Genomic DNA, 11,922 nt, shown 5'->3' with positions numbered 1-11,922 from the left:
GATAACAACACAATATATAAGAATTATCTTTAAAAAAATATATATATAATATTGTAAAAAATCACTTCTTTTAATTTTTTTTACGTTTATAATAGTAAAATATTATTTTAAGATAACAACATAATACATAAGAATCATCATAATTATTTTTTTTAAAAATATATAAGATTTTTAATATAAAATTCATTTTATTATATAATAGAATATATATATATATATAAATATAAAAATTCATTAAGGGTACATAGACTTTAGCCACTCTAAGTTTTAACGTGAGAGTTCCGTTGCGAAAAATTACTTCAAAAATAGTAGTATAGATTGGGATTAGCGTTGACTTCTAAAGAGTAGGCATAAATTTCAAATTTTTGATTAGTTAAAGTATGTTTTGGCATGTAATAAGAGTTGAGATATGTATTTTTTTATCGATCCCTAGTTCAGGCATGAATTTCAAATTTTTGATTAGTGAAGGTATGTTTCGACGTGCAGTAAAAGTTGGAGTATGTATTTTCTCACCGATCCTTCGGCATTAATAAGCAGTTTTCCGGTGATATGTTTCAAACTTTCAGTTATGTTGTGACGACATCACAGTCAGATTAGGAACCTCAAACAAGGATTTTTTTAATAACATGAAAAACTCTGATCCACTTTTCTTAGCAACAAAGCATATCTGACATTTTTAGATCCATGTTTACCAGAATGTGTAAAGAAACATGATCTTGTGAAGTTTGCTTTGAAGATTCCTATAAGCATGCAACTAGATTACTATCTCTGTCTGTTTGTCAACTGACATTTTTCTCCTTATGTTGATCTCAGCCGCCCTCTTTCCACTTTTGGTTTTGAAACTTGCCTGCATTTTTAAAGTTTAACCAAATGTACTAACCATATGAATTTGACTGTGAAGCGAAATGGCATATGAGATGGGTTCATATTCATTCTAGTGACTGGAGAATCATCTCAACCTTAGAACCGCAATAAAGACGAGAGTCAGCGGAATCCATGTGTTGTGTAAGTTGTAACTATTAACAGCTAACCTGAATTAAAAAGCCATCAAAGACCATTATTACCTTGTCAAAGTCTTTCACAATACTTGCCTCTAAAGAAGCATTGTTCTCACATCCACGTCTTTGTCTTTAATTATGTAAGAACTAAAAGAAAAGCAAAATGAATGCTAAGCTAAATAAAAAACTGAGCTTTATTGAATAAAATTAATCGAGAATAGGAGAAGAGAATGAGTGTAATAGTCTACGTAGTAATAAACCATGGAAGCTCACAAAACGCCTCCAGTGAGAAAAAAATACCCAAAAAAAAGAGACGAGAAACAAAGTGCTTATAGTCTTATAAATGTTATTGCCGCTTGTTAACGTAGTAGCTCCTAAACACGAAGAGCCAATGTTAACACGAGAGGCAGTCTACTAGATTCCGCATTGCCGCTATTACTGCTTCCCATTCTCGTTAGGCGTGACCTTTCTTCTGATGAGCTTTCTCTAATCAGACTGCACAGATTATCCAATTGATGCATCACTTGACGCTGTCCACGTGAGAGAGTCAATATCTGGTTGCACCATAAACAGCAAACTCAGCGTTTCGAAGCAATATAACAACAAAATTTCAAATTTCATAAACGAGAGAGGTAGACTCACCTCTTCCATTAATGGCATAATATCCTTGGCTAATTGGGAGGATGAGGATGAACGAAGCATTATAGAATTTGTCAAACAGCCATTGTCTAGACCAGAAATGAAATATGAAGTTGGAGCTGAGCCATTGCAGACTTCAGCTTGGAGAGTTTCTGTTGCAGCTCAACTTTGAGTTTAGCTCTTCAATCCGGTTTGTGAACTCCTCCATTCTCTCATTGAGTGATGATATTTGTTCCGAAAGCTGAGTCATAAACCCCTAACAATAATATCAAAAACCATAAAAATTGCACTGTTAACAACTTTCAATTACAAAACGACAACTTTAAAGTTGCCTAGTAAGGGAAAAGAAAAAAGAGAAAACAAATTTGGACCTCTTTGGCTTGTGAGTCGTGATTGTTTTCTTCGTACCTCATATCGCTTGAAGAATAATCAGCAAGCCTGGACAGATTCTTGTCTCTTTGCGTTGAATATGAATGTGACATACCTCTGTGTATCATACTTTAGTAGTTTAGTACACATGGATTGTAAGAGCATGTTTAATTGGGGGTGAGGTTCTTATATTCGGCTAAGAACCTCACCCTAAGGACCCCCCAATAATCATGCTTAACAATGTTTTCTCATACACTCCCTCAAAGGAAGTGTACCTTCTGAGGTTCTTGTTTCTCATGGCCACTCTATCTGCAGACGCTCGTAAGGGTGTTCAAATCATCTGGTAGGGCCTGTAATGCACGAACCCAAATGATATGTAACGGAAAAAAAAAAGTAAAAAGATCATCGTCTGAGCAGCAAAATCATACCATTACTTCATTAGTTCATTTATCAATTTTTCAAGTTGGATCTGTTCAATATAGGTTCGTGGAATGAACGATCCATCCAATCCTAGCTGTGATACAGTGCTCTGCACAATTGCCGATCTTTACCTTGCACCTGATTATTACAAATTTAGATTTTTATAGTAAAATTGTTTAAACAAATTGTATAAATTTAAGAAAAGTTTACTCAAACATTACATATTTATATTTGATAATTGACTAGAACCATACAATTTTTTTTTATTACTGCCATTTTTTTTATACCAAGCGTGCATTTTTTATGTTATGAGAAAAACGTATTTACAAGAATGTCATTACTTTTTAGTGCCACATAAGCAAAAACTCGGCGCCACGTAGGAATCCGGTTCTGTGTTTTCATTAAGTCAGCCGTAAAGTGCTATATACGTCGTTACGACTGAGTTATTGCTACGTTGCGGCTGAATTAAACAACGCGGCTGACTTAAGAGAAAAAAAAATGACTTAAGAACATAAGAAAGCTGTTAGTTACGGCTGATTTACAGAAATATGGCTGATTTATGGGATAACGACTGACTTACGTACACGCGTTATGGCTGACTTATACATCAGCAATTTGATTTCTGGAAAATTCGGCTGAGTTATAGTTAAGACATGGCTGAGCTATGTTTCCACACCTGAGTTACTGAATTTACGACCGACTTATGGGATGTTGTTATGGCCGAGTTATATTTAATCAGCCATAATTGGATGGATTAACAGAAAACTTAGCTTATTTACGGCTGACTTATTAGCGAAAGATTAACTACTAGAATAGCATTCGTTTGATGGCTGATTTATTTGACGATACGACTGACTTATGATTTTGCATCCTAATTACGGCTGATTTATTAGCAAAATATTAATTACTGAAATAGTATACACGTTTCGGCTGACTTACATTGTACATGAGGGCTGATTTATTTAGGTTGAGTTATATATTCGTTTGGCGGCTGACTAACCGATTTTCCATGTCATCAACTCGGATTTGCCATGTCATCACTAGTCTAATGTTACAACAGTAAAATAAGGGTCTATGTTATCTTTATTCTTCGTCTTTTTTATCTATCTTCTTCATCTTATTCTTCATCTTTCTCTGAGATCTTATGGATCTGGTAATTATTGTTTCCGCAATTAGGTCTATAAACATAGATTTAAAAAAAAATTGAAAATCTGAGACAGATCTACTGCAGTCCTCGTCGTTTTCGATGATGATCGGTTAAAGAGAAGCTTCCTCTCCTCCAGTGTCATGTATGGCGGTCCGACATCCTGCAAAAATGCTCCCTCTCTCATTGGATTCGTCGTCTTGCAGAAGAAGAAAGACTCAAAAAGCGAGATGAAGAAGCTAAGTTCTGTAAATTGTAAGAAAAGGAGAGAGTTGAACAAAAAAGTAAGAAAATGAGAGAAGACGAAGAAGATGATGAATTTGAAAAATGATTTTATATGTTTGATGAATCAGATGGTGCGTCATCTGAATATGATAACTTTAGTTCATACTGTGAGTCTCAACACATACGTTATGGCTGAATTATGCATACGTTACGGCTGAGTTATGCATACGTTACGGCTGAGTTTATAATTTTTTATAACTTTATAGTTCTATAGTTTAGAGTTTGAAGTTCAAATTTACGAAAATATTAAAGTTTTAATATTGTGTTCAAAAGATAAACTTTATAATTTTATAACTTTATAGTTCTATAGTATAGGGTTTGAGGTTCAAATTTAAGAAAAGATTAAAGTTTTATATTGTGTTCAGAGTTGAAGGAATGATTTTGTTCCCGCCTAAAACATTTTGTTCCCGCCCAAAATATGACACGTCGCGAAACAAATTACACTTGATGGCTGTGTTATAGGAACGTTACGGCTGGCTTATACTATTCAGATTCGTTACGACTAAGTTATGCATACTTTACGGCTGAGTTATGCATACGTTACGGCTGAGTTATAATCAAATTACAGCTGACTTATGTATACGTTACGACTGAGTTTATAATTTTTATAACCTTATAGTTCTATAGTTTAGGGATCTAGGTTCAAATTTAAGAAAATATTAAAGTTTAAGTATTGTGTTTAGAGTCGAATGAATGAGTTTGTTCCCGCCCAAAATATTTTATTCCCGCCCAAAATACGAAACGCCGCGACGGCTGAATTATAGGAACGTTACGGCTGGCTTATACCACTCAAGAGACAAATCAGTCGCATAAACAACATAGATCTAAAATTTTAAAAATTTGAGTGATATCACTCAAATTACCCTAAGGAGTGATTTATACTCTCTCAAATAAGAGGTCGAGTTGTAGTACTTACGGATCGAATTCACAGGGAGCTAGGAAACCAATTAGATCTAAACAGTTATTGATTAAGCTAGGCTAATAGTTTATAAAGCAGTAAATAAGCAGTAAACAAGTTGAACAAGACAACTGTTCAGCTTGGCAGAGAGTTGTTTGATGGAAGGATGGTTTGCTAGATCTAGGGTTTCTATTCAGGAAATTAGGATTATAATGATATATATGTATAAGATGTTTGTTGGATGCACAAGAACTCAAACAATAACAATAATCTACCAGCTCTTGCATGTCTAGATTATATATCACTAGATCTAAGATCTCAACTCTCGCATGTTGATCTGTAGAAAGTGTCGATTGACGATTCGATTGGAATGTCGATCGATACACCTTTCAGACCGTCAATCGATACAACTACCGAGTTGTCGATCGACGATCCTTCCAGCGAGCTTTACCGAGAAGGTTTGAACTATGTTCACTAGGTTCCTAGATCAACTCTCGTCTTTCTCTAGGAATCCTAGCACAATATCAATTATTCAGGAGATAAACCATGCTCTCGCGTGCGCCTATTGATCCTAACATCATGGCTCTAGTTCGCGACTCTAGAACACAAGAAATAAGTACAATTCAATTGATGGACATCCTAGAAACTTAGCAATCTATATTTGGGGCTAATCCCTCATCCTATCTGAACCCTAAACCTAACAGATGGATCTATTCAAGCATAAAGTTGTCACAGGAAATCATATATGAATAGATGAAATTGCAATAGAATAAATATGAAAACCAAAGGAGTTCCAGGAGGACTTTGAAGGAGTTCCTCCTTTCTCTCCTAACTAAGAACAAGAATCAAAGAAAGCTTAGATAGCGTAGCCGTCAACAATGGCTTAAAAATAATATAAATAGGGTTTCTGGTCGTCCAAGGGTATTCTGGTAATTTGGCGTTGCTTCTGGACTTCAACGGTCATAAAATATGCTAATACGATATTCTGGCATCACTGTCGACCGACACCAATGCTGCTTCATCGATTGACAGTCCTTCATCTCCTCGACAGTTTCCTCTCGCGAGGCAGACTGACCACTCTTCAGTAAAACGGCAATAACTTATGCTACAGGATGCTGATTGACCTCAAACTGGTGGCATTGGAAATATAACTCAAATAGCTATAGCGTTTTTTAAAAGATGAGCTCAATCTAACGGTGGGAAGGTCTCCATCCATAGCTGGACATCTAACGCGACTGTGCAGCTCTGCACTAAAAAAGGCTCCAAAAGACACCAAAATCAACAATTTCCTCCAAATCATCCCTAAACTTGTAAACACTCTAAATAGACTTCATATAGTAATAATTAGTTATTAAAACACTTATAGACCAGAGCTAAAAGTGGGTAAAATCCATGGTCTATCACTGAGACAGATTTATAGCAGTGGTTGTCGTCTTCGATCATGGTCGGTTAGAGAAGAAGCTTTCTCTCTTCCAGTGTCATGTATGGTGATCCGACATCCTGTTGCTTCCTCTCTCATCGGATTCGTCATTTTGTAGAAGAAGAAAGAGTTAAAGAGAGGAGAGATGAGGAGGCTAAGTTCCGTCAATTGTAAGAAAATGAAGGCTATAATTTAGTGATTGTAAAAGAACATATATAAATGAACATATATCAACTGAATTTGAGTTTTAGGGTATATTTGTATAAATGATTGTAAGAGAACATATATCAACTGAATTTGAGTTTAGGGTATATTTGTATAAGTGATTGTAAGTGATTGAGTTTAGGGTATATCAACTGAATTCAGTTTTTCGATTTTAGGGTATGTTTGGGATATGGCTGAGTTATCTAGAGGACACAGCTGAGTTATATAAACGATATGGCTGAGTTATCTAAACGACACGGCTGAGTTATATAAACGATACGACGATTTGGGATAAGACGCTTGCGGAGACGATTTCAGAGTTGAAGGAATGATTATGTTCCCGTCCAAAATATGAAACGTCTCGAAAAAAATTACACTTGATGGCTGACTTATAGGGCTGACTTATAGGAACGTTACGGTTGACTTATACCATTCAGATACATTACAGTTGAATTATGCATACTTGTTGAGTTATGCATACGTTACGGCTGAGTTTAATTCTAAACCAACCCTAATCTAAAACCTAGAAACATAAAAGCTAGCAGCCGTCGTCAACAAAATCTAAACCTAACTAAATCATCGTGTGTTTCTTCCACATCACGTGTCCGCAAGGTCATTATTGTCTTCTTCCTTCGCCACCGCAGTCTCGTTACCACGAGAGCTCCGACGTCTTCAAGTCACACAGCGGTTTTGTTACCTCCTCCACCACCAAGCTCCTCTGCATTGTCTACCTTCCAGTAACAAGAACAAATTCAAAACATAGAGAAAGAGCGAGAGAGATTGAAAGAGAGAGAGAGAGGTGACCAGTGTGGTGACAAGCGGTGGTGGTGGTGACTACAGTGAAGACGGAGACCGGCGAAGATGGATCTGAGAGACGTCAACGATGATGACGTCGGCGAGTATAGATGGCGACGACGACGAGCTCAATATCCGTGACGACGACGAAGACCAGCGTTCTTCGAACTTTTTTCTTCTTCTCCAGCAATCTTCTTTTCTTCTTTGACGTTTCTTCTTCTCTCACTTCTAATATTTAAAAACCAAATTTACTAAGGCATAAGAAATGAATGATGACGTATGAATCTCTCTTGTTTACAAGACATAAAGTGAGAGTGATGAAGAAGATCTGGGACTGTGAAGAACTCCCGAAAAAAAGAAAAGAGGAGAAGGAGACGTCGAGGAGAAGGAGACGTCGAGGAGAAGAGAGAAAGTGAAGAAAAAAAACATTTTAGACCATTAGATCAAAACTCATCAATGGTCAAGAATTGTAATCATTGTACTAAAAAACTAACCAATGAGAAAGAAGTTAGAAGATAACCCCCAAGATGGATTTGTATCCCTTAGATTAAAAAAATCAATGGTTAATGTTTTAATTTTGATGGTTAAAATTATATTTTATATTAAACTGTATTTTTGATAAAGTTTTAAAATAAAGTTTTAAATTTTAAAACTTGGATTTTATTATGTTGATTTTTTGATGTGTGGTTTAAATATGAAGTTTTAAGTTTAGGGTATATAATTGAATGAGTTTAGGGTTTGGTATATAGTGTTTTGGGTTTCGATTTAACATTTAAGATTATATTTTTAAATAACAAAAATATTAGAGTTTTAACATTTGTAGTTAGAATTTACGGTATATGATTAATTATTTTTTTTTTAAGTTTGAAGTTTAATGTTTTATGGTATAGGTCAAAGCACTTGGTTTAGAGCATCTCCAACAGTCCATTATCCCCTTATTTTTTAAAGGGTTTTACATTCCAACAACCCTTTATCCCCTTACTAGGGCGGCTTTACGGGCAGGATATTAGTTAATTTGTTTAATTTTATTGTGAATCTTTGATTTTAGATACCATTGTTTTTATGGTAAATTAACTCTTAGACTTGCTAATTGTGTTAACTTTTTTGGTTTTTTTCTTTCTAATTTTGTAGTACTCCCATGATGGTGGCACTAATTATGGACGAATGAGATTATGTGATGGGGAAAGTGGCTTTTTGAAGTTGAGATATGTTGTTTAATAACCTTAAGTTGTGTTGTTCATATTATCAGATATCAATTGGTTGATGAGTGGATTCTGTTTGTAATATACTAATAACATATTTTATTAGTTATGTACGTTAACATATGTTGTAGCTAAATGATTGAAGATAATAAGTAACTGGTTGAATTTCATAGGAAGCACAAAATTTTATTATTGTTTATTAGTAGTATAGGTAGCATCTTTCGTTTATGTTGTTTGGGTGTCATGTTATTCTCGCCTTTGGAGTCTGTATAGTTTAAATGTAACATAGGATCGGAGTTCTTCTAAGCATACTTTGTAAATGATTTCTTGATTTGATTCCAACACTTTTCTCTCATATTTTCGTTATGATGGCACCCAAGTTTGTCGAAACATGTTTTTATTTAATGTGGTGCCTAGATTATCTATCAGATTAAAACTCAAGTATAAAATAGGTTTGTTTGGAAACTTTGATATCTATGCTAAAAAGAAGATTGTTTGGAATCTTGGATTGTAGTGTTAAAAAGAGGTTTAGCTAATCCGTACCCGTTTTTAAAGCCCATCGACTGAAATTAAAATTTTTAGACGTAAATTTATCATTCTTATCTTCTATAGCCTAACTAATTAAAAATATAAATCCCCAAAAAATTGAGTTCCTCTAACAAATCAAATACTCCATCCGTTTCATATTAAGTGTCGTTTTAGAGAATTTTTTCGTTACAAAATAAGTTTCGTTTTCAATTTTTTATGCAAAATTTATTAATTTTATGCAAAATTTATTTTTCTATTGGTTGAAATATGGTTAGGTGTATAGGTAATAGTGTTTTTTTTATAGGAAATGTATAAAATTAATTGTTTCCTTAATTCGTGTGTCGAAACCTAAAACGATACTTATAATGAAACGGAGGGAGTATTACCTTTTTTTTTTCTTTCCTTCATCCTTTCTCCCCACGTAAAATGCACACAATAAATAAATGATTGATTAGCAAGATATTCTAAAAACACAAAATCAATTAAATGTAACTTCCCTAATTGGTTACCATCTTTTGCGGAAAAAAAGTTTATACTCCCTCCGTTTAATATTAAGTGTCGTTTTAGAGAATTTTTTTCGTTACAAAATAAGTGTCGTTTTCGATTTTCAATGCAAAATTTATTAATTTTATGCAAAATTTATTTTTCTATTGGTTGAAATATGGTTAAGTGTATAGGTAATAGTATTTTTTTTATAGGAAATGTACAAAATTAATTGTTTCTTTCATCCGTGTGCCGAAACTTAAAACGACACTTATAATTAAACAGAGAGAGTAGTATCTAACATTGAATAAGAATATACGATTGTGTACAATAACAGAAGAGAAAATGTTTGTCCTATATATATCCTCACCATAAATTACGGGTCCGACTGGTGACCATCCGGAAAACAAGAGGAACGAATAAAAAAGGAATGTACGGGAATAAAATACCAGGAATGAAAAGGAATGGTTATTCCTTATCAAATTTGACAAGGAATAATTTTGTTCTTTAATTCTCTACAAAAAAGGGAATGAAAGGGAATGAGAAGAAATTATTATTCCTTCTGAATGGTAATTTTTTTTAGGAACGTTAGGGAATGCATTATTCCTCGTCGTTCCCTGGTCACCATTCATACCCTACGATTAACCTAGATTACTTCACCCATCTATATATATTGACACTACAATTATAGACTCCCCATCCACCTCTCACGGCAGACATGTCAAACGAAAAAAAATGTGTCTTATTAAGGATCTCAAACCTTACCGAGAGGAATGACGTCTGACTCTCAAACTGATTCATTCTTGGAAACAAAGCACCAGTTTTGGAGGAGATACTTTTGAGTGCATCCTTGTAGACCAAGCTGTAAGATACATTTCCTTTCACTATATATACAAATATCGATTCTCAACTAATATTAAATCATATTCTTCTGTTTTGTTAAAAGGGTGCTAAAATCCAGGCATCATGCAAAAGATCTAAAATGTTTCGTTAACTGAGACAATTTCGTCAACTCTATCTGGTGGAGACGTAAGTGATAGAACCCTCCCTATGTTATCATATTGTACTACTTTATGAAGCCTGCGGCTCACGTTAATATTTATGTTCAAATTAACTTTTTTTTTTTTTTTGAAACACTTATGTTCAAATTAACATAATGCATTTTTCATATGTTTTTAGCTTCCTGCGATAGATTGTATCAATGAGAACTCATCTGAAGATTTTTCAACCCCAAGTAACAAGCCTAAGGAAGATGACTGTGATCAAATGGACATGATATCTACTTCTAAGAAGTTATGCACTAAGATCATAAAGAAGGAGAAGACAAAGACTGATTAGTGATGATTTGGCCACCTAATAAAGAGTTATTTTGCTGGGATTTTTAATTTATTGTTTTATGACTTTGCTTTGGTTTTTTATATTTTCGTGATGGTTTTGTTACATTGATATTCCCTTATCTATTTATTCAATAAAGTTTGTTTTGTTTTTAATTATTGAATCACGTGAAGATTAAAACAATACATATTTTTGTATTATATACTTCAACGAGTCTAACCAAATATTCTTTGTCATTCTTTTCACGTCTAACCAACAACTTAACAACAATCATTCTTATGTCCTTCACTTGACGTAAATAATTTAAGAAATGCCTTCAAAGAACTAGCTTACTCATTTAATAGGTAAATATGTCTTGGAATGATAGACTCACAGTATACACATTTATTTTTTCAATATAAATAATAAATTGATTCTGTTTTTGAATGTAGGTTTCAGACTTCAGCATAATTGGTTTCATCTGATGGTTGAGGAAGAGATTTGACGTTGTTGTCAACCTATATCTCATCTATTTATGAAACACTTGATTCAAATAAGTATGCCTTAGCTAGAGTTTTAGACAAGACATACTCTATTTATTCTGCTATTTTCAAACAATTAAGTGTTAATTTTTTTCTACTATTTCTTACACAATCATTCACATTAACAAATATATTCTTCAATCAATCAAGTTAAAAGCTACCAGATATAGTTAAACCAACAAAATAACTTGATCGAAATCCTAGAGGCTGCTAAGTTGCTTTCATCTAATGAAAAATCCAATTGATACTTCATTCACCTAATAGCTAAAATAAATAATGGAATTTACTAACCGTGTTTTGTAATCTGAAGTGTGGTCGACAAATGTGTTGTCTAAATTTCGAATATGATGCAGCAGCATCATAGAAGCTACAACGGCTACTTTCCTTATTTGAGTTTCCGTTTTATGTTGATTTCCTTTTCGTTAGGATTTTACTATTAGGAATAGGTTTTTATATGACGGTTTAAGAGTTCTATATAAAGAACTCTCTTATGGCTTTTGTAAGATACGCTTTTGATAATTAATAAAACTAGCTTTGAGCTTTATACCTTGATAGAGATTTGATTCAATTCATCTTGCTCGAGAAGCCTTGGAAGAGATTAGATTAAATTCATCTTCTTCAAGAAGCAGGTCTCTAGAGTTTTCAGTCGAAAACCCTAGATTGAGCTGATATCTTGTTCGT

The 11,922-nt window shown here is 33.8% G+C and overlaps 2 long non-coding RNA genes across 11 annotated transcripts in view; both read right to left on the bottom strand.

The window, feature by feature from the left end:
- Positions 1 to 1,185: 1,185 nt before the first annotated feature.
- The window catches only part of LOC106296050, a 15,536-nt gene continuing 4,799 nt past the window's right edge, over positions 1,186 to 11,922 (bottom strand). For 3 of the 10 annotated variants that reach the window (XR_001261127.1, XR_001261133.1, XR_001261129.1), the window contains 6 exons: positions 10,151 to 10,247; positions 9,289 to 9,311; positions 2,435 to 2,564; positions 2,009 to 2,356; positions 1,641 to 1,893; positions 1,186 to 1,552 (listed from right to left, as the gene is read on the bottom strand). This is a non-coding gene — a long non-coding RNA (uncharacterized LOC106296050). The remainder of the gene's footprint in view (positions 1,553 to 1,640; positions 1,894 to 2,008; positions 2,357 to 2,434; positions 2,565 to 9,288; positions 9,312 to 10,150; positions 10,248 to 11,922) is intronic. The other 7 variants (XR_001261128.1, XR_001261136.1, XR_001261131.1 and 4 more) reach the window with 7 other exon arrangements.
- Positions 6,780 to 7,396, bottom strand: LOC106296051. Its single transcript, XR_001261137.1, has 2 exons — positions 7,182 to 7,396; positions 6,780 to 7,104 (listed from the first exon to the last, which is right to left on the bottom strand). It is a non-coding gene; the product is annotated as an uncharacterized LOC106296051 (long non-coding RNA).

This window comes from Brassica oleracea, chromosome C5, assembly GCF_000695525.1.
Source record: "Brassica oleracea var. oleracea cultivar TO1000 chromosome C5, BOL, whole genome shotgun sequence".
Taxonomy (NCBI): Eukaryota; Viridiplantae; Streptophyta; class Magnoliopsida; order Brassicales; family Brassicaceae; genus Brassica; species Brassica oleracea.
This window is presented reverse-complemented; position numbering and strand designations above follow the sequence as displayed.